Source organism: Varroa destructor, unplaced genomic scaffold (assembly GCF_002443255.2).
Source record: "Varroa destructor unplaced genomic scaffold, Vdes_3.0 BEIS01000002.1, whole genome shotgun sequence".
NCBI classification, from domain to species: domain Eukaryota; kingdom Metazoa; phylum Arthropoda; class Arachnida; order Mesostigmata; family Varroidae; genus Varroa; species Varroa destructor.
Window position 1 is genome coordinate 27,638,913 of NW_019211455.1, and position 25,822 is coordinate 27,664,734.

Genomic DNA, 25,822 nt, shown 5'->3' on the forward strand with positions numbered 1-25,822 from the left:
ATAACTTTCCTTCAGTGGAACCGACACAAATGAAATATCTAAACAAAAAATCATGAAGACAAAATATCAAAATTTGCACTAGTTTCGTATGCGTCGCTGAGCATGAACTCCATTCCAGGAGAGAGTACGAGAGCGCTCGTTACGTAACTGTGTCTTATCGAACAACTTCATGACGAAGAATTCTGGGCTAAACCGCAAGGCTGCTTTTTCTTTCGTATGTGTTATGTCCGAAAAATACCGGGTTCCTGCACTTACCATAGATCTCTGTTCTTTTAAATGTCTTCTTTCCCCTTATATTGAAAAATGAAAACTTATATTTGTAACTCTGACTCGCACTTGAATAATTTGAAGTCATCATCGCTGGAGAGAATACGCGTCGCGGTAGAGAACAGAAATTCGAGTTGGGGATGTGAGAACATTCATAATATTATTGTATTAGTTTAATCGGCCTTTCTTTTTAATGAGGTAACACGAGCTGATTGAACGGAGCCGAAGATCTTCTATTTTGCATAAATCTCGATTTCCTCTTTACCGATAAAATAATGATCTGCTATCGTCTCGTTAGGCTTTGCTATGGTCTTTTTTTAAGTGTTGTTGGCTTCCTTTTTTCCTAGCTAGAAGATTTTATTATTATTATTATATTGTTCAGGTGTATGGAATCTCTGTGTTCCGTATTTTACACGCGGTATCGCCGTTAGGCATTCCATCAGACGGTTGTCTCCCATCGGTAAACAAGGTCTGTCTGTCTATATCTTATGGGTTCATGTCCACACGTGTCCCTAGGATTAGCAGACAAATACGTCACCTATGAAGCTACCACGAAGACAAGTTTATGGAATTTAGCTGTTGGACGCATATTTCCAAATATCCTGGTTTCTCCCTTGAAGTGCCTCTTGCTTCTTTGCGCATCCATTTTTGGAGAGTTTCTTTGAAGGCAGTTGTAGGCTGAAGGCGCTTCGAGTTGTGTTTAGGCGACACCTATTTCTTCTAGTCCGTTTGCTAGACGTATAGGCAGAAAGAACCGTTATACTAAACTTTGTTTCACTACACTGACGCACTGGCGCCCGCCTCACGTGAGAAGTTCCGGTGGAACTTTCGTTTGGGACTTTTGGAACGTTCACAATGGTAGTCCCGTCACGTGCACGCTGCGGGCGCCGAGCGACTTTCCTCATCGCGGAGGCCGAACAGAGCAGACTAGGGCTAGTAGAGTTGCCGGCTACAAAAAAGAAATAGTAAGAAAATGGCGGGGTAGGAGAGAAAATACCGACAGACGGCTGACTATGGCGGTACGGCTAGCAAGCACTAAGAGAGATTAAGTCTAGCGGCGATAATAGCAGTAGAGCTGGCTGCGTCGAAGAACAAAAGCGTGCCTCTCGAAAACGTAACAAAAAGACAGTTATACGTCGGAGAAGGATGGGACGATCACGCTATGGTAGTATTGCTCTTTGATAGTATAATATATCTTTAAAGTTAATTGTACATTTTTTCTGTATGTTTTCTTCAATATGGCATAGATTTTGTCGCCATGTAGCGTGCGGTACCCTACAACTAAGTACTCGCAGCGCAGACAAATACTTATTGCCTGCCGCATGTTGGATGTGATGAATTCTCTTCTTGTCGATGTTAAAACTATATTTCCTGGTGCAAACTTATAATTACTTTTCCATTCACGAATTCTGTTACCCTCATGTACATGAAATAAACATTTTGTCTAGAAAAGCTCCTAAAAAATAAAAAAAAAGTCTTTGTGATCAGGTTATCCACCTTTGGTCTGACACTCTGTCGAGATGGCAACCCAAGACACATAATGGATAATATGAGATACGTGCCGACTTGAGTGCTCAAAATGAAAAAAATTGATGGTAAAGGGGCACCGCGGTGCCCTGTTCGTTTTGTGGTATCAGCAACGTCCTGGCATTTATATCGTAATCTTACACGGTTCTTGGTGAGCTAGAATGTTCGAAATGTCATCGCTTGACCGGGACACTTATTTTTTTTTCTGCTAAACCAAAGGACTACTAATTAAGATGGCTGCATTCGTAATGCAACTACTTATAGCCGGGTCAAGGATCAGTCACCCAGCCGGCCGTCGGATTTGCGTAATGTTATTACCCATAAACCGTTTTTCAGGCTACTAATTCCTAGTTTCCAACTGCTGGTGCTGCTTTGCTACTACGGTAACAACCAGGCTCAGAAGCTCTCAAGAGGAGGTTAGAAATCGGCCTTCACGAAGCCATGCTGCTCTAAGTGCAGTTTGTCGTAACCACTTGTTCTTATTTCATCGATGGTTAAAAAGACGACGACTTATCAACGAAAACTACGACTGACTCAGCGTTACAGATATGTAGACAAATGAGTTAAGTAAGCAAACAGGGACATACTGCGACTTAATATATTTGGTCTGCAACCCCGCCACTTAAAGCAAGGTTCTAGAAAAAGAGGCTCGGTCGCGTGAAACGTTGCGTCGCTGGGGCAAGCAAGACTCACCGTCTGATGTGAAGAATCTACATATTAAATTCAGTGTTCAGATTGGGCGGAGAACAGGCAACGGGCTGGTGGACGTTTCATCGATTGGGGAAAAGTACAGCGAATGGTTTTGTGCGAGTTCAGAAACGAGTGTGGTAGAGGACAACGAGACAGGAAATGTTACGTTTATGCCGATGAATTTCCGTCCTGTTAAATGTGCTTACGCCCAACGTCATAAGCCTTCGTAACGGGTATGTTGCTTAGTGTTTGCTTTCTTCGAAAATTGGGTGTGGATATATATTGCAATATGTGTTCTAATACAGTATATAACGGGCATTCTACGGGGCGAAAATAACTGATAAGAAAACGACTATTATCACCATATGCGTCTCCGATATATGGTAGTGTTCGATAAGTTTTCCTATAATCATCAATTCTAGCGTAAGCGTAGCCTTCTGTCGGTAGCCGTTCATGTTACGCACGCTTCCTCGAATGTCAATGACAACGCCAGTTATAGTATCACTCGCACTTAGATCTGTACATGACGTTATAATACGAGTAATGTTTGTTGATGAAATTGGGTTACGTTTAACCTAATCGACGTGAAGAACTGGACCAATTACAAATCAGCCCTTCACAGTCGATCGCAATACGAAGACGGCCACTCGTATCACAAACGATGCACGACGCACCCATACCCTAACAAATCATGTCTACTACAACTATGTCCTTCATACGAGCTTTGGACGCATATAAGCCCATTTTAATTCTTTCTGCAGGGTTATATGCCGCAGTTACTCTCGGACTTCTTGCAGCGTAATACTTCTATAGGAGATAGGAGGCCTCCGTGAGCCTAAAGGTGCGCATTTCAATGAATGCTTTGTGTCGTAGCATTGTAGCATCTACGAATTGTATGCTTTTGTCGACTTGTACCCGCACTACGACGAACTATCGGCGGCTTAGTGAGTTAGAAACTAGCGACGCATCAAATAATCCTCTATTCTCGGTCCTAGTATCGTACCCAGAATACCTCAGGCAACAGCAGACACACGATACGACTGGTAGTATAGAATGGACAACTGTGACGCGTAAGCATAGATGCGTATTGAATTTCGTTGGACACATTTAGGAACTCGGATATATTTGGCATGCTCGTGTGAGCGCTCACAACTCGACCCATCCTGATTTTGAAAGGCAGCACCGAAATCGGTCTTTCCTTAAAGCGATGTTTGTTGATGATGGACTATCGTTGTTGTCGCTGCTGTGATGGATTAATGAGGACTTAAGGAGTCTTCTGTGAGGCACGGATACTCTATACGTAAAAAGTTTTCTAGATACGTCTTTAATGCTGACGCAGGCTTTCCCGTACAGTCAAACCTACACTCCAAGTATGTTATTGAAAGCGTACTTTTTTAAAAAAGAACTTAATAGAAAATGGTAAGCTAGGCTGCTGAATTAGTGTATGTCGCACATATCAAGCTGTCCATATGTGTCTCACAGTGATAATTGTTTATGCGAAATGATATTAAAAAAAAGAATGTGCGTATATTTACGTATGCGTCAGTGTTACTCATGTTTTTCATCATAAATCTGCTTTCTGATAATTGCAAATATAATTTTTTCTTTTGGCAAAGGTTAGCATAGAGATTACGAATTGTGCACATCGAAATGCGTGAGCTCAAAAAGTCATCGAAAAGAAGCAAAAAGGTTGGTAGGGTAGACAGCAATGGAAAACTCGGCTGTCTGAACGATACACATGGGACCGTTCGTTCCGTTGCAGTAAAAGACAGACACAGGGACAGAAAGAAAGGAGACGGATGGTAGAGGAGGAAGGTGACGTGCACACGAGGGTGCAGCAAAAAAGAGGAAAAGCTTTTTTGCATGTTCCTTGTTGCGGCAGGTCCCTATTACAATACTTGACCTGCAAGCCCCATTTTTGGAAACAGAACAGACCCAGTAAAGGGGCTTGGAGAGGCAGCTTTTCAACTGCCGAAAGCAAAATTGCTAATACCTGTAAGTTCAACACATCGACATTATCATCCTGTTTTGCAGATCTGCGCGTTAACATTTGTCTAAGTCGACTGACGACTGGTGAACGTAAGCGAGAGATCTTAACGTGTAATATTATGTTAAGAGATAATTTCCTACCATTGTCTGGAACAACGAATTTTTGGAAAAACAACGTAGCGCCCACAGTTATTTATAAGTTTCTAATAAATAAAAGTCGATATTAGTTTGTTTTGCGGTGGCCGCCATTGTCCATAGCATTTTCCCATCTACGTTGCATTTGAATCAGATTCGCTAAAATTCGGCGCGTTTAATTCTGAAAGAGTTGGTCACCCAGGTTTTGGAATCTTACGAAGAGGTCGGTCTACATCAGCCCTCTGTTTTTCTGTTTTTCTAAAAGACATTTCCCAGTGTACTGGGCTTTCATAATTCTACCACACAAACCTCACGGCCTTTCTCAAACGTAAGTTCTGCTTGGTCCTATGCTAGGGTTTGCCACCTGTTGCCGCTGAAGATTTGATGCTTTACGTTGACATAGAGATACAACTTTTTTCTTCATGTAGTAATTTTGCGCAACGAAGTACTGTTGTGAAGGTCAATGCAAGGTGTCAGCAGACAACGGTAAGCTTCTTAATGTTTTAAGTAAAGACATTATAACGACCGTCCATCTTCATGACGAATTTTCGGTGTCCTTTCGTAATATTGCCTTCAAATGGTTCTCGACGAAATTGGACTCTTAACCGGAGCAAAGTGCATCCTTCAAATCTAAATGGCCATACTAAACATCACGAACCACTTCAGAGCACTCAGGTCGGCAATCGCATCCTTGATGCACACGACTCAAATATCCTTACCTGCTTTAGCAACGTGTTGAACTATGCGAGAAATATCGTATCATCTAGGACGTCCATCTTTCTTTTTACCCTGATACGCGGTATATTTCCGAATATAAGACAATTTACTTGTTCAAGTAACGGGACCTTTGTCGCCACCTTAATGGAACTAGGGTTAACCATTAATTGATTGTCGGAATAAAGCACTAGTCATAATTTTTTGTCGAAAGCATGCCTTGCTGACTAACCATTTTTGAGACCCTAATAGAATGCCATATTGGCGAAACAAACTAGGTGAGCGTTCATAAGACTTTTATCCTTGACAGATGCAAACAATATTCCTAAAATATATTTCCCACGATATTTCCAACGTCTATAAACATTGCGGTGTATGCAGTTGCGGCGTATAATAAAGATATTAGAGGAAAAAGTTCACACGAATCCACATGCTTCTCGACACTTCACGGGAATAGACGTCGTAGGCAACGTAGTTAAGTAACAGGGACAACTTGTCCTTGGTTGGTTCGGTGGCGAGGCAGCAGCCTAATTACCATGTATTTGCTAATTTCAATTAAGTTTTGTTGTGCCAGTTAATTTCGCAGCTTAAATTGTTTTCGGTATCGTATCGTCGTTTGATCCTCGACGCCAGCTATATATTACGTATTAAAAATTGTTCTTTAATTGTTCGCTATATCGGCCACGTTCATCACGTTTACATCTATTTGATATACTTCCCATTTGTCCTTCGTTTTTCGACTGCACAGCAATGAAATGCAGCAGCAGAAATAGCAGTCACAGCAGGCAAATTTTCGCTAACTAACCATCGTCGCACCGTCAATTTAGTCCATCGCGTCCAATATTCATTTCTGCTAATTCGTCGATCTCGGCCCAGTGAGCAGAAGCTCGTTATATAACCTGCCGAGCTCTCTTCGCCGGGCGTTTCTTCTCACCGCGTCCTAACCCCTTTTCCGAGGTGCACAAATTAATCCTTTTCATTCTTCACACAAACGCGAGAGACGATAGGCTCAATGCCCCAGCGTTCAAACAGCGGTCGCAAACTAAAACGAGATCACTGGCAACGAGGCTTACATGGTCACGGTAAGGCCCTGTCTAATATGCTGAGAGCTGCTGGCTGTACCTCTACAATGAATAAATGGATTCCATCAGAATAAGATGTGGGATAGACGACACCTTAGTGACGATACCGTCATCCTCCGAGTTCGACGGACTGTGGCAAAACCTTCCTTCGTTTTTTCTCAGTTAGGCAGTTAGCGACAGGAGCATGCGCGGTTTTTTTGAACGACGTGAGGTGGCTTTTCTTCTGTTCGTTGCCGCACGCTTCGGTGGATTGAGACTGTGGAAAAACTAGCGCTGGTAACTAGTACGCCGATACGCCACATCCAAACCTGCCCCGTCTTTTTAGCGCGCCTTGATCCCATTCTAACGTCATTGTTCGTCTCCCGAACAGCAAAGACGACTCCGCTGGAAGGCGAAGCGCATTGCTCGGGAAGCAAAAAGAGCGATTAGGTATCTCTGATAAAATTACGCGTCGTAGGTGAGGTAGCGAGAAAGGGGGAGAGAGAGAGAGAGGGCGAGCTTATGTAAAGGTCGTGTGCGATTGAGAATACTATTTACGCCAGTACTAGCCAGAAAACGTCTATATGCATGTGGATACAAAAGGGGGAGTTTTTTCCTTGTGATAGCCGAGCGTTTGTTAGGCGTCAGTACCAACAGCACTTGCTGCCCTTTTGCAACAATCGAAAGAAAGCTGAGGATTAAAGCAAATATAGAAAGCTAATGGCAAAAGGCTTTTTTTCTCAGATTAGTGTCTTACCCGGGAAGCAACGAAAATGCTCGAATTAAGTGTTCAGTTAAATTGAAAAAATAATTGCCTCTGCCTGGATGTTGTAGGCAAACAGGTCCGAGTCCACAAGGCGCTTAGGGTTTGAATTGGCCAGCTTTGTCGACAAGCATAATTTTTCAAATTTGTTCGCGAGTGAAATGCGTATGATATTCCTTCCTATAGGTGCCTATAATCAGTCCTGTTCATTACCTATTGAGCAACCAATTGTTTCTAAAGACAGTCCTTTCGTAATATGTCTCGGAACTTTTTCAAGCCAATTGAAAAAGAAGGAAGAAATTAAAAAGCCTACTAGGTTAGGAACAAGCTGCAAATACTTCGTAGCTCCAAAAAAGTCAAGCCAACCTGAGCAACTTTGCGGGCAATTTAGACTATTTACAAAAAAAGGTTAAAATATTCACCTATAACAGCTGAATAGTACCTTTGGCATCGAGATTGTATGCATTTGTTTCCATGCAGAGGTTTTATACTACTTCGTTATGCAGGAGTGCATAAGGCATTTGCTATTCGTGGTACGGTAGGAATTACCATAAATAGGTGTATTATAAGTGAGAACAACATGATTCTATATGATGTCATATTTTGCAGCAACTTCATGCTCGGCCAGCAAAATCTCACAGCTGTCGGATAGGCTTTCTGTCTGTCATGCCACCATATAATAGTATACATGTACGTAAAGTCACTGTAGAAAACCTACGATGTGCATTCATTTTTCTTCATGCTAAGACGTCCATCGCCCGGTACGATGCTCTTATTGGAACTTGAGGTGCCCCGATGATTAGCTGCGTATTAGAGTTTTTCTATTTGAACGACATCCTAGACCGTGAAGTGCAGTTACGAGCTAAATCAAGATTTATTAGCTAATTACTTTAGCTGGTCCACCAGATATCGTTGTGGCTTCGGCAATGGGCTGCTTCGCCACTCTAAAATATAGAATTGTGCGTAAGATGCCCGTAGGGTGCTAGGGCGACCCTTTCGTCATGAAGCCCTTCTATTGGGGACGTAAATATATATCGTACTTCAACGGAAAACTATGACACTTTATAGTTGTGATACCCGACGTACCACGTTACTCATCATGCCTTGGCTCTGTAGATTAGCTGATCCGTGAATATTGAACGGGCGCCGTCTACTGGGATAAAAGGAAATTTCATTGCAATCAACTAGGGGCGTGCCGTTATTATAAATTACATCATATTATCCTATGACCAATCACCAATTGCTCCTAGAAACGGTTACTGCGGCTGACTGTCGTTGACAGCGAGTGGACAAAAACACAGTTTACTACAGAAACGTTCATGCGTGCAGGAACTATTCGGATAGACGTAACGACGAAGAGGGGCAGCTAATTATAATAATTCAGTTGTCAATTGAAAAAGTACGCGATACGCATAGTTGGTGGAAATTATGGGTGGTCTAAGAAGAAATGCTCTATGCGTGAAGTAGCGAACGATGATTCATTATAGGAGCCATGTGAGCGGTACATTATGTCCTCTGTTGAACCAGTAATAGTTACCATTGATGCAATATGGATACTATACTTTTACATTTATTCATCATCATATTATTATTAGCTACATTATTAAGTCTTTACGACCGGTATCGTCGTTAGACGGCCGGCTTCCAGCACGGAACGTCTATTCTCCTAAACGAACCACACATTTCTCCACTATGCGGAGATTACGGTGCTAAATACTAAGTTACCTTAACTTGCTACGCGATAAACTGGATACTCGCTTAAATTTCATGCGAATTTCATCTATTTTTGTTTCGAACTTGACTAAGGTTGCTTGAACAATATCATCGTACATTGTGAGAAATTCATCGTTTATACTACGTTTTTTTTGTTATGATCTAACACATGGAGACGTAAATTGGGACGTAAAATGAAGGGTACATATAGTCGTACAGGTATACTATTATCTACTGTAGTCGAAGCAATGGTGGACCGTTTTCATCGCTGCCTGAACACAAAACCAGCTGCACTTTTATCCCTTCACGACCCTTTCTAAAAGGTATGTTTCGCACCTGTTGGAACTCTTGGAGTTACTATAACACGATTACTTAGTGACACTGTTCGTTCAATAGATGAAACTCGAATAAGTCCAAAATGACAAGGGAGCAACGCATATTTTTTTTTGTATCTCCTGGAATCCCGACTCTCAAACAATTATTTAACATGGCCATAAAATACTCTGGCCCATTAAAGAGCCATTATTGTATGAACCATAGCTCAAAGATCAATTGGAAGAAATCTTACCAATTCGCTGATTTGCACATATACAGCCATGTACTCTGGGTCAAAAAACCTCACGTCATTTTTTCTTGCCTTGTACAGGCAGTTGGAAAAGTGGCCAAGATTGCTCTTTCGATCGGGGGGGGGGGGATAACAAGAAAATCTTTGATCTAGTCCGTGCCTAATTCGGCGTCAGTCGACCTGATGCCCTCCACGACCTCATCCACTTCCACCAATATTTTAGTTATCAATGATAAATGATTGATCGCTAGTCTTCGATGAAGCTCAGGAAACGTTTCTATCGTTCCACTCTCGCCAATCCTGCCACTTCGTGGTGATGAGGACAACCAGGAAAGCGGCGACGACGACGACGACGACGAAGCGCACCAGCGCTCATCAGTAGCAGCGGCGAGCATCTGTGCGTGTCGGTGCGTCTCTCTGACTCTGTCAGTGTGCGTGTGGGTACTGCGTGGGACTAGATAGGGTTGGAAAGGATGGGGGTGGTATCCAAGCCACCATGGCGGTATCAACCAATAAATTATATCGCAAACGCGACTCGACGAGTAGATGAGGTCTTTTGCTTACTCCTTTTCTCTTTATCTTTCGTTCAATATGCCGCTTGCAATTGAGAACCGCACCATTACGATAAAAGGCGGGCCTCACTGGCGGAACACACCTTATGGACTGGGAATCTAACCTTAATCACCTGCAAGCATCTGAGGGACGACTGAGTAGTAAAAGCTGATGGGGGATTTAAAAAAAAAACGATGTTTAGGTAAGTTGAAGTTTTAAGTTGGAGCAGTTACAATTACCGTGCCTCTAAGAGCCGGACCCCACTTTTAGTCCCTAGGCTAGGCCTAGTCTAAACTACTTGACTGTGACTTCTGCTGCTGCTGCTGCTGCTCTATCGTGTAATTGACAGGATGACACCGATGCGATAAGAGAGGTGAGGCCATAAGTGGACAGTAGGGTAACCACTTACAGGAAAAGGCAGAAATCGAGACTGATCAAGCTTTCAAGGTAAAACCATGTAGGCTAAAGGCTTGGGATCGCACACCCAGGCGCGGGCATCTGAGATAAATGATTTTTCATCACTGTGGTTGCCTTTTCTCACTCTGAAGGTTCGCAATGGGCATTTCCCCACAACAATATTTTGTATACAGACATAATGTACACGAAGCTTTTTCCTGTGTATCGCCTTATGTACCTGAGTGCTATTATTAGTTGTTAGTGGGAAGCAAAGAACCCTGCCGAAGTTAGAGAATGAGATATATATCAAAATGAAATGTAACGATGTTCCTTGAAGCTTCTGAACAAGCCTGCTTCTCACCTGCAGAAACGTATAGTGCTATTTATTCGATTGGCAAGCAACCCTATCGGCGAGGCAGTTGTCCAGCTGTTGAAAAACTGTGTGTAAGATTGAAGATTGGCTTGTATTGTTAGTGAGATCCATAGAAGTATATCAGATTGGTTGCAAAAACTCGTGAAGTGTGAAAAACGGTACTGGGAATCTCGGAGTTGCTATCACTCATCTCGTATGGCACGGGCATAGGAAATATAAATATATGTATGTTGGGTTCATTGACCTGTTGCATAAATCCTTCATAAGCAGTTCCTATTTTGTGTTCCGCTAACATCAATTTAATACTATAGATATTAGACGAATATAACCTTCACGTTTGCGTACCGCGTTCACTCCGCTGGTCGCCTGCCACATCGAATGGACGGATCGGTACCAGCGGTCAGCGCTGGGCCAAGAAATGGGTTTTACACTCACCTATCTCTAGGAATTTTTCGCGCCTATCGAAAAAAAAGCGTTCTACGAAGGGTTCTTTTGCTTCTTGCCCCTGCAACTATTGATGCAACAACATCGAAGAAGGGACGTGCATGCCGTAGTTGTGTATTCGTGCGGTAACTGGCCACCATCACTCACTGCGATTCCGCTCCGCGCCTCGGAACCGTGGCAGTCCTCAAGACAGCCTCTTGTCTTTTTCTTTGCTCTTGTTTTCACAGTATTTTATTCATAGGGTAAATAAGCCACTGAACAAAGCGGACTTTTTCTTCGGCTTCATAGCCGCGTTGACCGGCTCACGGGTGATGCCTTGGGTAAAACGATAGACCCGTCGGCTTGGATGCTGCCGCTTTTTACGTGAAAATCTTGGTGCAGAAAGGTCACTAGAGGCAGAAGCGTCAGAACAAAAGAAACTCTTGCCCTTGGATCTGGTTTAAAAAAAGGCGAAGCAAGCCAATCTGACGTGTCTTGACACCTGTCTTTTTCATCGCGTCGTGCTGCACGATTGAAACATGCAAATAAGACAAAAGGTACAGGTAATTCTCAATTGTTTTCATTTCTGGCTTGGTTCATTTGTTCTCGCTTCTTGCACGCCCGCTACAGTGTATCATTAAAAGGACATGCTGTACAAAAGTCAGTAGTATACGAGTGCAATCTGTCGGCACTTGAAGGCAATAACCTTGTTAGGTTAGCTACTAGGTGGTATGAGCGCCTGTGCCTTATGAAAAACAACAACCAATGCTTGTACGATTGCTATGAATGAAAGCGGATATCCTTCTGAGTTTCTCGTCCTACGAGCTGTCCTGTGCCTTACAATAGTAATAAAAGTAGAATCAGAATTCGTAGGACGCATCCTCTCACAATTTACGTTGTGCTATAAAAATATCTAGAACTTTACAGTTGCTCTATTTGGGTAAAAGGGGATCCTTGCCGGTAACCAGGCGCTATTTTATGCATTTATTAGTTGACATAATATCATCAGGACGCACAACTCAAAGTTTAAGCGGACTAAAGGAAAAAGAGTTAATAATGTAATAAGAGCTAGAGTTAATAATGTAATAAAAGCTGATCAAGGGTTAGTCATAGAAACAAAGATGTGTAAATTATTTTAAAACAGTCCTTGTGTTGGCAAACGATAATCAAGGATTTGTTGGTGCATTTCCATGCAGGCACTTGCAAACTATCTATGCAAACTATGCACCAACTATCTGGACAAGCGTCTATTTACCATAATTTTAAAGAGGGTTTTCTGGATGTAATAGAATCTCAACATTAATTAGTGAGCCTTAAGATAGTTCTATTCTCTTATTGATATAAAAATGGCTTTTGTGTCAAAGAAACCGCAAAATGTTCGAAGGTCACGTAGCAAGGAATCTTCAAGGATCTAGCAAAGAAGTGTTCTGCTGTCAAGTCTTCTTTATCCGCTTTCGACTTCACCCTAGCTTCGTACATCTTTCCTCTCTAAGACAAGCACTGACGAAGTGTCCGACCCACCAATAGCGAAGCTGTTAGAAGACGAAATCCCCCACGTTCACGCTCTCCACTTGCGGCGTTAAAGACTTCGTCGGTTGTCTGTAGGATACGAACTTTGTCGCCTTAAAAGGCGACTCGAAGCGAAAAGCAAGTCGAGAGATAGCAACCGTCTTGACAACTGAGGATGATAGACAGAAGACCGCCGTAGACCGCGACTAAAAGATCTCTACGAATGCTACTTGATGAGACTGCAGAGTAAAGAATTGCCGCAAAAATCGTTGGAGTTTACGTATGCTTTGTCCTGCAATTTCAGACAAGCCAACAGCAGAAAGAGAGGCACTATTTAATATGTCACAACTTTCTTCAGATCATTTTACGTCTGATGGTCACGGTGGACGCCTTGTCCGATCGTAGCATTGTTTTTCATCAAATCATCATTGGATCAAAAGTATTGTGATTCGTGGTAAGGGCCTATTTTGCATCCTACTCTTAATAATAGTGGGTTGCTAACTGATCGATGTAGGCCCATACGGACGTGTAAATTTTGCCATTCGAAGATGAATAATGGTACTGTATTGTCTACGCTCAACTCGACTGCGGTACTAATCCGTGACAATCGTGTTTCAAAATAAAGACGTCGACAGAGCTTGTACTCGAGGCGAGTCGTATCAACGCTTGGCTACGACCTGCGCAATGAAACATTTCGTATACCTGAGGAAACTAGGTTCGAAAACGTGGCACTGATAGCAGCATTCGATGCCGCGCTTGATATATGGATACGCTAATTGCCGGAGACAAACGATCCAATAGCGTTCCCGTCTCGTATTTTCTTCGTCCTATTGATGGGGGCGACGCAAACCCACTTCAACATTTTCCATTAAGCCCGTCATATGTTGTTTTGGCAAGCCTTCATAACTCGCTTAGCATAGCACTCCCACTTTCCACATATTACTCTACAAAGAACACGGTCTATCTACTGCGATCGCGACTTCATCTACTCTTTCCACTTGAACGTAATCAAATTTGGCGCACTTCCCGCTCAGTTGGCGCATGGCAGTTGGTTCCTGACGCAGTTCACGAAGAGGACTTCACATTTTCAAAGAGCAGAAGATAATGGGGCGAAGAAAAGCAAATAGTTCGATTCATACTGTATTGTAAACTATACATCGCTTGACAGTTCCTGCCCAGTCTGCGCCTTTGTTTGGCTTCTTTGTTATTGCTGAAACAAGGCATAATGTTTTCTCTGCTGAAACTGTTGTTGCTATTGCCGCGGGCGAAACATACGTCTCCATAGGATGTTACACATAATAGAAAATGCTGAGGATACAACCGCTGTAAATGACATGCATGTGACAAGGTGACACAAACCAATGACTGTTAGTGGTACATCGTAATGACGTAATTAAATTAGTTCTTTTGCGTCCACCAGCCATCTTGGGTCGGTGTGCTTTCGGAAATCTACTGGATACAGTGTCCGGGCAGGCCTTCTGGGCACCGACTATCATGATGTGTTGTGCCTTTGCAACAGCGCTGCTGATGGACTTCTGATGGGCGTTCGACACTCACTGAGTGTCACGCTACGAATACTGTCAATCGTGAAATACACAAATAGAATGAGTGGTAAGCCTCGAGTAGAGACGGATGTGTGAGGCGAAGGACGGTATGCGTTAGCCCTACCGTCATATGAAGGAGACTGTGCTAGATCTTTCGGTTTCTCAGAATGTGGGTTATTCAGTTGGCGTGAAGAGCACGATCTCAGTCGACGCCACGGCACTCTTCTACGAAGTCTCGAAAACATCGCTTTTTTTTTTGTTCAAGCGGTGAATTAAAACGAGTACTGTTGGGAAGCGTGGGTCGATTACTTCATTGTCCGCGCCCTTTGCTATGATGGCACATCTGCAGCGACGCTGAAATGGCGAACGAGATAGTGTATTTATGTAGATACGCCTATGCGGTGGCCAAGGCTCTGGCTGAAAGAAAGCAAGGTTCGCTGCTTCGAATCTTGTCAACGATGCATTGTACACAACCTGCGTAAACAAAGAATGCTATACATATAAACACACAAGGCGGGCAATTCAAATTTAGGAAAACTTCGCTGGTGGTTGTTGTAACAGGGATGCGTTTATTCGCTATTCGTGCTATGAAAGGGAAGCTAATTTCTTTTAGAACAAGCAGTAGAATCGTCATGACGGAAAACAGTACGCCATTTTAGAAATATACGTCAAAAACTTTATTTCTCTGCTCAAAATGGATGATAGTCCACGCTATTATCAGTTTTCGTACGTCTTTGAGAAGATCCTTAATAATATTTAGATTTAAAAGATTTTTAAACTAACGCAAAGAGCACTTGATGCCATCTAGGTTTTTGATGCACGGATTAAAGGCATTTCTGGAGAGGAGACTATTATTGCCAATAGGGTTGCCCAGAAGAAACTTTCAGAAACAGCTGATATACAAAACTTTAGATTTAACCCAGATGTTCCACCTATGCATTGTGTATATACATCTATGTATACACTCACACGTAGTGAACCTAGTAGCTTTTTATTTAGTCGGCGTTGAAGTACACAAAAGGCGCAGCCTCGTTTGTACTCGTTTGTTTATAATTCCATATGCGTGTAAGCATGTGTTGTCGAGCAGTGACTACGTTTCCGTAGCTCTTATTGTTATCGAAAATAATGTTCACACTATAGATGCAGTTGATCCTCGCTATGGAATGACGCTTTTGCTCGTGCCGCAAATGTCTTAATCAAGGCTGACGTATGGGCCACTTTAGGCCAACGAAATTAACCCGTCTCAGGGCCTACAGCTGTGGCTGGGCAAAATATAACGAAGACCATTTGCTGTTCTACACGGTTAGAAGGTGCGCGTAACGGGGCACATCGCTCTTAATGACCAACCTGAAAAATAAGCAGCAAACGAACCAGCTGTCTGCCTGAGTTATTAAGTAACCTTCCGACGAACATTATAATGCCCCTGTTTTGAATATACTAGCGAGTTAGATTATGTCAGACAAGGCTGCACTCGTATATCTTCGCGTACGGGCTGAGTGAAGGCGAGTCTTCCTATGATTAAATTGTGGGGTCAGGAGCAAATCTGAACGTACACTCATTTTCCGTTTTTATTTGACGTCATAGAATGACCACGCAGCAGCAGCAAAGCCTGCATATGCTTACGATATTCACAATATTATGTTTAGTCATATACTGCATGCTCCAGTCTTCAGGTTCCGGTAATCCTGGAGTTTCTATGCGGAAAGCCCGTTTTATTCTGTAGGTTTATATAGGGACCTTGGCACCCCTTACTACAATCGCACGGATACACGATTCTGCTAAAGGTATTTATAGCCTTATAATATCAGTTCGCTGAGCCACTCATAACCTACCTCGATGACAGCACGCTCTAATAGGCCATGATAGCAAATAATGTAACAGCAATCCAAATGAGAAATCCTTAGGAAGTTGATTCTGTTCCCTAGGTACCCAGGTGTTTTCTAGTCCCTTTATTTTTCTTAAAGCACTTCTAACTTTACCAAGCCTGTTAGCTAGTCCATCAACACCCAACACCGTTACTTATTAGGAGCAGTCGGCTCCTGTCAGGAGTTCATTTTATCACCACTCTGTTCAGCGGCAGTGGGTGGCCGACCGACTCCATCTTTACTGCTGCTCTCTTTAGCACCCAATAAAGCCTCATCGAGCGACTGTGCAATTGCAATTTGCAGAGGTGGTCTTGCTCCTTTATTCACATTAGTAAATCCTACTACCAGTGGTGGTAGTGAGAACATAAATTTATCTATCTGCGGTTACCCCATTGCTTGTTTTCTTTGTGGTTGCTACCAACCTTACGCTACTCTGAAAGTTCGATGAATGGCGCGATCTCGAGCTTGCTTTGTTTCGTATGCGGTTCATTGAGCATGTGTTTTACTTTCTTTTTTGTTTAGGTCTATGTGCGAGTTAGTATTTGCGTACGTGTAACGAAAACGTCACTTGTGCTAGAGAGTAAGACAAAAGCAACGCCGATCTTCGTAGGCTTCACTGGCATGGGTCGACGTAATGGTTACGCAAGCAACTCGTGGGTTGTCTGATGAAAAAATTTATCCTATAATTAATCTTAGTCTTTTGCTTGCCGTCTCCGTTGCAGCACTGATCACGAACAAAGAAACAAGTCGTTCATTCGCAAGAACGAAGACTGCTGTTCTTGCTTCGATACTTAAGCGAATCAGAAGCAATAGTGGCTGATAGTCGTGGCAGAACTTTCCTTTTCGTTTAAGCCAGATCAATGAACGGTTGTTTGATTTAGAAATAATGGCGGTAAGGTTCCTGTCGTAAAAAGAATTTTTGCTGGGGACGATTGGCTTCTCCACGTAGCCCCGCCGATCAGTACTCCCTCAAATGAACTCGTGCATTTAGCGTAAGGTTCCCAGTGAGCTGCATCAACAAGCAGCTTTGCTAAGGTAACGCCGCAGTAAACAACGATCTCATCGAAACTGAGGCACCTAATTTTCTTCAGTTGTCTTTGCGTTGGTTGCATTTTAGGTAAGTCGTTGAATACGATGTGCCGTGTAAGTTGTTCAATGGGTCGGGGGGGGGGGGGGGGGGGTACGGGGACGCTGGAAGTACCTGCGAACGTGTAAAACTAAATGTACCCTTTAATAGTAAGAGGGGCTGGTAAAAGTAAGAGCGCGCTCGCCCTTGATCTCGCTTGTTGGGACCCTCGTGGGCTGGCTTCCTTGTGCTTCCCTGCCTGATGCAGGCATCTTAATTAAAGCTCATGAGGACGAAAACGACACTGATGTCCGGATGTGTAAGGCGAACATCTTGAACTAATCTAATGGTTGCTGAGTAGAGGCCTGAGAAGGAACGTTATAGTGGGCAGGAATGAAAACAGGGGGAAGCACAACGAGGCGTCTTGCAAGACGTGTCTACACCGAGCACGCTTCACAGCTCTGAAAGGTAGGCTGATGGAGCGAGCGATAGTTAAAGGGGCATGTCCTCTGTAGGCTTCTGTAGGCTGGTAAAGACCAAGAAAGGAAAGAGTGCACATATCCCAGGACGCTTACTGTGGCGTCTCTGCTGGTTGATCTCGGCGGATGAACGTCCAAACTGTAGAATAGGGGAACCTAGCTCACATTTTGACCGCTGTCTCTCCCTAACAGGATCATGGGAAGACGTGGCACCAGCGCAAATGCCAGACAGTGGTAACTGAGTGGGGCACAGGCATGCGATCACATCGCTTTGTTTCAGTATGCAATTTAGCTGCGTGTGCTGATTTGCTTTTTTTGCTTCGAAACACGCATACGATGTTTGCGGGGTTGCAAACGTGATTATACGGGTAGTCGCTTTTAAGTTTAGCGGATGACGATGATCTACTTTTCAGATGCACCAAACATACGTAGTATTGTGATAAAACGACGTAACAGTTATCTAGCACACGATGTATATTTTGTTCAAAAGCCTAATCATATATATAGTGGATGTGCTTTTGCATGGGTGTTGTACAAGGTTTCTGTACTTTTGCCTGCATACTAATTTTCGTCATTTACACAGAGAGTTACTTCTTCAGCAAATTACAAGAAGCAACGAACGCAAACGGCGGGAAAAAAGTAAAACCAATTGCATTGGAAGAGGAATTGGACAACACCAAAATTAAAAAGATCCGGTTTACTCTAGACACCAACATTTTAACATTTTTAACGGGACGAACTTTGCTGGCTAGTTTTAGTAGTTATAGCCTGGCAGTGTGGCGAGTGTGAATAGATGAGATCCCCGTCTGAAGGGTCCTTAGGCGCTACCTAATAACCTGAGATACAAAACATTTTTGGGTGGTTGGAGCCAATCTTTTGCCACCTACTGACCAATACGTGTCCACCAATGGCGAACATGTAACGGAAACAGGGTCCATGGGTCTGTTCCTGCTAAGGAATGATCGTAAAGGAAGGCGTCAGAAAGAGACATAAATGGTTTATGAGTCGAGCGGGGTCTGCACTCTCAGTTCAAAAATGGATAGTAACCATAGATGAGTATAACCGGAGAAGTGACATAAAGAGGAAATACATCTGACATAAATGGAAGAAGTTCATCTCTGGAGATAGTGTCGGTTAGCCCCAAATAAAAACAGTCGCTTCTTGCCGTCATGTACCCAAAATGAGAAATAGCCTGCTATACAAGAAATAGTGTGGAGGATAGAGAACAACGAACAATCTCTTATACCGCTTGTAATTATTAGTAAAAAATTAATAAGCGTTCGGCAACAGAAAGGGTGCCGAAATAATTGTGCCGAGTCCGAATCTCAAAAAAGCGTAGTAAATTGTTTTAGAACAGAAGTAAGTATAGCGACATAACACGTATTACTGAGCAACTATAAAGTAAGTATAAAATAAAATTATCTAAGCTATCTTAATGTGAATGTGATAATGTGAAACATGATACAGGCATAATAGATAAATAGTACTTTTAAACCCCACTTAAAGGATAGCTAATTTTAACTAATTCGTTGGTGACCGTTCACCTTAGGTCTTTTTGCTATTCGGCTCGAAAGGCCGCGCCATATTGTGCCAATACTAGCACAACACATACGAATGGTCGACGCCTGTATATATGTATATGGACGCTGTTTCTACGGCTGCTAGTGGGCTTTTGGTCCTTTCCGCTCCCGACCGCAGGAGAAAGCAGCCTATTAAAGTTCTGAAAACTTCAGCGCCGAGCAGCAGCGCAGCGCGTCATGGCAGGCAGCTTCTTCATCTTAAAGTTTAATGGCGCTGCTCGGCCGACTGGGGCTAAGGTTTGCTTGACCATAACGGGCGGCCGAGTTTTACCCAGAAGAGATGAGGGCAGGACAACGTGCGATAAAAAAAGATGTTGATTTGTCAAAGATATCACCGCGACTTGGCCACAGCCTCCCCTGTCGCTTAGCCGCCATGAACGGCTCCACATCTACCAGGCTAAAAGGTGCACAATACACGAGAAGGCCCTCTTCTTTGTCACCGCAACCGCCATTGTCATCATCCAGTGTGATCATATGTATCGAATATAGAGAAGATATGATGATCGCGATAAATAAAAAGGTCCTTACTTCCGACGTAGTGACAGAGCTCATCTTATTTTTTCATACTCTTCTCTGACGTCTTGTGACAAGCCCACCTTAAACTTTTAGAGGGAAACTGGTGGTTATTATACTCCGACGGAAGCTGAGCACGCGCGGGAAAGCCTACCCTTGTCCAGTCACTTCCTTTGTGGCCAGCTGCAGGTTGAATGGCAAAACCACTGGAAAGCCATTTAACTTCGATGTACCGACACGAAGAGAGAAATCGGAAACAGTCGAAAGAAAAGATTCTCATAAGATAGTATTGATATTAGAATATGCTACCTTTGGTTGCTTAGCTGGGAGGAACAAGTCTATTTTGTTTACCTATCTATATATATATATACACATCAAGCCATCCTCCCCTCACACTTTCAAGCTTACCATATTTTTACCCTAGCTATATGAACTAACCTAACCTTAATAACTAATTAATCAGATTGGCTATGCACATTAATTTCTTTGAATTCTGCTGGTAAAAACGGAATAAAGGAACTAAAAACACAACCAAATGTGAAATGCGTTTATCAGCCGCACAACTGCCTTTCTTTTACCTCTTTGTTCCCTTGCCTATATATATATATATATATATCGAGGTATAACTCCAATGGAGGTCCGCCAAGGTTCGGCGGGCATCATGGACGTCAGCACAACAATAAAGGAACAAAGAATGACGTTAAGCCACACTAGATTCTAAAACATGTGCCCCTAACATTGTCGAGCCGCTCAACGCAGGGTAAGACGATCATCTGGTGCGGCTTCCGTCCCTAACAGAGGACGTTTTTGCACACTATTCTCCGTAGCGTTTTCGTTTTCTCTTCTGTCTGTAACTCGCTAAGCTTTCTTCTGGGGTAGACACAGTTGCTTAGTGATTTTTGGAAGAAAACCGGAAAAAGAGAAACGCTACGGAGGCTGTACATCTTGCAGATTGTGGAAGAAGTGCATACCTAAAGTTGGTCATCGCCTTCAGCTTTTCACGAACCATTGCTGGTTATACCATATGCTAAGAAGGAGGCGTCAGGATGGCAGTCCTAGGAGAAGAGCAGGTAGCAAAACATAGATGTTGTTGATCTTAAGGGAAAGAAAGGTTTGGCAGCACGAAGAGGTGATGGTTCCATTATAACCAGCGAAACCTGAAGCCAACGAGAGAGTGGTAAAGACTTAAGGTGTTTGAAGTTAAGATACTACGAGGAAAGCGGTTACTGTAAACTGCAATACCACTGGATATTGGCGGTACTACTTTAAACTACCCAAATGCGGTACGTGTAACATAGGTAAAATCGGAAAGAGACGCTTTAAAACGTCGTCCGACTGCTCGCTTGTTCTGTATACGTTTACTGACATAATGCCTTTAATCTCGCTAATTAATTCGCTTTAAGTTTGGATATAGCTAACAAGCTGCACTAGTGTACGTGAAGCCGAAACGAAGCGTTTGTTTGCTCGAATGAATATATGTTAAAAAAACAACGTAAAAATATTTATGTCACGAATCATTATTACTGGGAAGTTATTAGTTGATTCCGGTAAGAAACAAACTTCAGGCTTGGCGTATTATAGATAGACTAACATTTGTTATAAGGTAGGAATTACTGATTAACCAAGGGATGGCTGTGAACGGATTTTTTTGGTTTCTATTATAGTTTCATAGAACTGTCAACAGCCCATTGTAGGCTGGCTGTTCACCTTCAAACGATGGCTGTTAGTGAGCTGTAGACGGGATGCAAAGTTTATATATTAATGTATGTTTATATATAGCGAAATCTTCCGAATAATAGTTATATTGTCAGCTTTGTCAAGTGCTCATGATGACTCACATGAAACCCACATGACTGAGACTTCACATCAGCACTGGTACGTTCTTTAATCTAAGCCTTGCCTTCTCGTTGAATACAAACGAACACCATTCAAAGGAGGAACCTTGCGTAATAATGCGTTTGAGGAACTTGAATGAGAGCGTCTGTTAAACAAATTCTTCCTTCACAAAAAGTTACTGGAGGATCTTTGTGCCATTTGACCGCTTTGTGGGCCGCTTCGGTGTCGCTTGAGTGTTGCTCAGGTGATCTACTCCTAACTAAGCGTAACGTAAACGGTTGCGATATAACCGTAATCGGGGAACACCCTTCACAATAGCGACGCAGCGAGTGGGCAACCATTTGTACTAAGTGCTGGCCGCAAGTTGTAAGCAATAGGCAAGCTGAAAGTGATTGATAAGGTTGTAAGGTTAGAAAAGCGATTGGTTTGGTAAGATTAAAAAAGGTCTTGATACGGGGCTATGCAAGATATTTCGCTTAGGGAACACGATTTCGACACATTAAATGGTAGTCTGTGATGACAATCATTCTATGCGAAGAAGCTATTGCTAACAAGGTCTTTCAATAGAACTAGCGTTCTTATTATGAATAGACTATTGCACCTATAAATTAAATGATAAAAAAAACCAAAAAATTACTTAATTACAAGCTACCTAAGTACTACTGTGGAAGGGAAAAAGCTATCGTATAAATATTTATACAATTCTTTGTTATAACGCAGAGCTGACTAAGCTCGATTGGACGAATTTGCATCTTTTATTGTACCGTGACCTGAATTTGATCGCATCGTTCGCCTTTTCACTGTCTTGACATGGACTTGTAATTACAGGAGAGTGCCCATGCCTTTTCATTATAGGTAATGCGCATAGCAAGAACATATGTTCCTGGATGCAAGGGACGACCGATGTCTGTCTGTCCGTCCCGTGTGTGGTGGGCATCTGTTAGAAGGGCAACCAATAAAACGTATTTTACACTCTGTAGTAGTGCTGGTGCCAAGCTGCGCTGTGTCCATAAAGAGACACGGAAAGAATTCGAATAAAATAAATTATTTATACGATCGCTTGCTTGCTACTGCTAGTATGTAATGTCGGCTATTGTGAAGTCGCAAGATAGGCCCCCGGCTCAGTAGCGTCGTGTGTCGTCTGCTGGTTGGCGAATGGAGCGCATTCGAGGGCCATTTCGATGGCCTCGAGCCCTTTTCCATGCATGCGCCACACTAGATGCTTGGCTTGTTTGAGCGAGTGGAGTTTGCGAGGATGAAACCGACGGACCCTCGACATATCTGTCGGTACTAGCCGAGAACCAGATGACAAGTAGCGGACGAAATATAGACGAAGATGTAATTTTTCGAGTTTTCAGAGTATTCAATGGGGCAATTTGAGTTGGGGCATCGTCAGGTTTGGCCAAACCGAATCCTCTGTCATTGTCGAGCGGTCATGGGTTCATGAAACACCATGTGAATAAAAAGAAAAATAATATCCTACTGAGTTTCATTTGCCCGTCCTGCCAGTACAATTTAGCCGTGCCAAGCTACACTTCTAGCAAACGTGAGTCGACTTTGCACAGCGGCCCCGCAGGAATTCAAGGATACTTCCATACCTGAAGGTTAGTTTGAAAGGGGGCCATAATTTATGGAAGCTGCACCGTAAAATGACAAGTGATTTCATTTGTTTCTACAATAAGGAGATAATTTCTCTGAGCTTCTCGTAGAGTGTGGGTCCAAGAAAGCTCGTACCGATGCGTATACTACCTAACCTCGGCGGGGCCATCAAGTACCATTAGAGAGTTATCAAACTAAAAATACGAAATAATCTATTCTACCCATCCAGTATTTGGTGGAATCTTGAGATTTGACAAAAATAATGATCACAGCTAAGTATGTCAGCGATAGATACACGATTAGACATTAAAAGGAATATTCTTATTAACTTGTTGCGTATCAAATATAGTTATTTAATTACTTTATCTCGAGAAAATCTGTAGGCGCTTGTTATGTAGCTCTAATTCCATTATTCAACTGGACAAACTAGAGACGTGTAAATAAAGAAAAAAAACGTCATAGTTAAAGCTGGCATAATTTACGTATTTCTTCCACCTTGTCTTTCAATTAGGGCAGGCATATTCGACAGTTAAGTTACAGAGAAAAAAAAACATAACATTTGGCTATGTTGTCGAAAAGTAGCTCGTTTTGAGACGTGCCATTGATGAGGGAAACGTTGCTTTTCCGCCACTTTCACAAAAAAAAATATACAAAAGTTACTCATGTGAGTCAGTATCATGTAGTGCTTCAAAGGATACCCACGAAGATGTCGTCTCAGGTGTGGATAAGGCTTCATTTTCCAGTAATACTGCGGAGGTTTCTTCTCATTGCCGCTTCGCGGCACCTTCGCCGGCGCAGCTGAAGGCTTAGCAGATAATAGAACTATATCGTTGAAACCGTACCGCAAACACGGCACACCTTACGTACCCCTCATGTGTACACATATATCGGGCAGGGGGGGGGGGGGGCATATGTCAGACAGCTGAATGAATGAATCGAACGTCGACCAGATCTACCAATAGTGATGGTGTTGCTGCCATTAAAGGAATCACCCGTGTAAAGTATTTTAATTCAAAATTACGAGTGCGCTTCTGTCAGCATATGGCGATCATCCTGTCGGATCCTATAACGGTGCAGTGCTGTGACACTGTCGATCGACTATGCGTACATTCATATGGGAAGCTTGCTTATGAATGCTCACAATAAACGTTTCTATGAGTAAATTATTATTGAAACATCTTTATTTTGCTTTGTTCTATTTTTTTTTATATGCTACAAGAAAAGCTAACGACTATTGAAATAGAAAAAAATTACCTATGCTTTCAATGTGCGTCATCATTTGGAATGGTCGTGTGTCTATTTTAAAAGTTTGTATAGTTACCCTGCCTATAGAGGTCGCTGGTTGAGAAGGATTATATACAGAGAGGTCTATTTTAGTAGACATAACAGTTGCTTTCGTACAAGTCGCACCAAACAGGTTGAAATCTACCCAAGGAATTCCCTTTACCTTACTGTACAATACCGTTGTGCCTGATTTTTATTATTAATTTATTTTTTGATTTAGCGCGCTTATTGACTAGAATGTTCGCCTCTACGGGATAGTTGTTGGGCATTCAGTCGGTACCTAGCCCGTGGAGCGCAACTATCTAGAGGATTAGTTTTGAAGCGTCGTTTACTCTATCAACTTCACGGAATTGGCTAGCACGAAAACAACCTATCTTTCATAAGGAAGAACAATGACCAGCATCACAGAAGGCATTAACATATCTTTAACATTGTTAGGCCTTCCCCTCTGCTCAATCGTTATCAGTGTAAATTAATCGTGCTTCGGTAGTCCTTATGCATAGCGACTTTCAAAGGCTCAGCTCTGGTAGTTTAGTTTCACTCTTATCGACCATTCTTAAGTCATTCTCCCGTTTTCCCATTCGTCTGCGATACCTTGTAGTCGGACGAAGGTTCCCGGAAGCGTCTTGACTACTGGATTTCAGGTTAGGCGCATTACTATCGTAATGCAATCTCGGCAGCAATAAGTTCTTTCGTTTATCTTTTGTATGAGAAGGACAACTTGTTCATCGCCAAAACAATTTCAAGAGGGGACCTCTAATGAAAGGCCTCTTGAATTTTTTTCATGCAACACGCGCAACGGTGCTCCTGTACGCGAAATGACGTCTACAATGTAGACAACTTCTTCCCTCTATCAGTATCATTTTCGTAACGTTGGTGCCTTCCAGTCGTCAACTAACGGAACAGATCTGCATCAGCACCCTTCCCTAGATCCTTATGTATTAGCACCTCGAGTAATAGATCGGCAGGGTTTTCAACTAAGATGAACAGACTCGCACGCTGCAGCCATAGAGTGTATCCTGTGCCCTACAAATACATTGCTTCGGCCTATTTCTTTCTTTTTGTCTGCTTGAAATCTGGCTATTATTATCCACCTGCTTGCGAATGACCCGTATAGCCGACTCGGCGCTGGCCATTTACACATGAATCGAGTCACAACAACAATGCAGAAACTGTAATAGCCCGATCAATCACGGCAGTGGTAGCAGTGATCCTAGTCGTAGTGGTAGGGAGGGTCGACTGAAACTAGAGATCGGGGGTTTTGGGGCAATAAAGACTGAAAAAGAATGGGGTGTGCTTCGTCCCGGTTCTGTCGTCTTTCTTGGGACATTCAAGAGGCCCGTTTCACCTTTGTCTGTCTCTCTCTCTCGGTCGCTCCT

General features: G+C 42.8%; 1 protein-coding gene across 7 annotated transcripts in view; it reads left to right on the forward strand.

The window, feature by feature from the left end:
* Window positions 1-25,822, forward strand: part of LOC111243940 (uncharacterized) — a 253,678-nt gene that overhangs the window by 132,487 nt on the left and 95,369 nt on the right. The window contains exon 2 of one of the 7 annotated variants that reach the window (XM_086979974.1): window positions 2,131-2,717. The exons of the other annotated variants lie outside the window; for them this stretch is intronic. The gene's annotated coding sequence lies outside the window, so the exon portion shown is untranslated. The remainder of the gene's footprint in view (window positions 1-2,130; window positions 2,718-25,822) is intronic. 7 annotated transcript variants of the gene reach the window in all.